The sequence below is a fragment of the Penaeus monodon genome, chromosome 33 (assembly GCF_015228065.2).
Source record: "Penaeus monodon isolate SGIC_2016 chromosome 33, NSTDA_Pmon_1, whole genome shotgun sequence".
Taxonomy (NCBI): domain Eukaryota; kingdom Metazoa; phylum Arthropoda; class Malacostraca; order Decapoda; family Penaeidae; genus Penaeus; species Penaeus monodon.
The window spans coordinates 27,781,037-27,782,037 of record NC_051418.1 but is presented as its reverse complement, the minus strand read 5'-3'; the positions used below and the strand labels follow the sequence as shown (position 1 = coordinate 27,782,037).

Here is a 1,001-nt window from a genome sequence, read left to right as displayed (position 1 = left end):
TCAAAGCATAAGCAAAGAGAGGGATTACCTGACAGTCAGGCAAATAGCGGATTAAAACACGTTCCAAATCCAGGAATTAGTAAGTATGTTTACGTTAATCGACCGTGGCTTCAGATGCCACATAATTTACGTTGGCAATAGTTTATATTGTAATTTTTGGAAACATGGGGGGTTACAGACCTAAAAGTTTATTGACATATGAGGATTCTGAGCATCGGTAATGGATATAAAGAGGATATTATTGGATAAAAATGTACGTGGATGTATTCGCGTCCAGGTACGTGCTATCGATAGGAATTAGGAAAGACTGGGATAATGGAAAATACACTGGCAATCATTAATCGTGAAGGATAAGCAATACCACAGATTAAAAAAGAGATAAGGGGTATTTGATGACTGTATGACTTGAAGGGACTATTTCACGGTTGGTGTAATCACACTAGATTTAGTATTCAATATAATTACTTTATAGGAGGATTTTATGCTAAATTATTGTGCTGGGCCATTTGATACGATAACTTTATATACGTATTTCAAATAAAATATAATGAATTCCAGTCATTTTACGGATATAAAGAATTATATCTCTACGCCAGCTCCACCAACTAGTCTCAACTTTGGACGGAATATGACGACACCCGCCTTGTGTACAATACATCCGCCTTTCCTATTAAAATCCTATTACCCCACCGACCCTTCTCGACAAGGACGTAATACTACGTTACCCGCCTTTTAGATATTATGAAGTTAACCTCTTAGCCTCGTCCATATACAGGAGCTGTAATAAAACTAACAACTGCCTTTCTTCTGCTTCGTAAAATTCGGACCTCCTGTTTCCGCTTTCCCAGAAACCAAATAATTTAAGCAGGCTTTTGAGCATCATCTCAAAGACTCAGTTTTCTCCCCTACTTTTTCTTCGTGATCTCCAAGCACCTTTTTACTGTGTTCGATTGAGTTTTTAATTTGTTAAAGGTAATCAAGAAAATAAACTGGTACCTTGG

At 37.2% G+C, this 1,001-nt stretch overlaps 1 protein-coding gene across 1 annotated transcript in view; it reads right to left on the bottom strand.

Annotated features, from left to right (window-relative positions):
- The window catches only part of LOC119594199 (nephrin-like), a 95,703-nt gene that overhangs the window by 43,349 nt on the left and 51,353 nt on the right, over window positions 1-1,001 (bottom strand). The window lies entirely within an intron of this gene.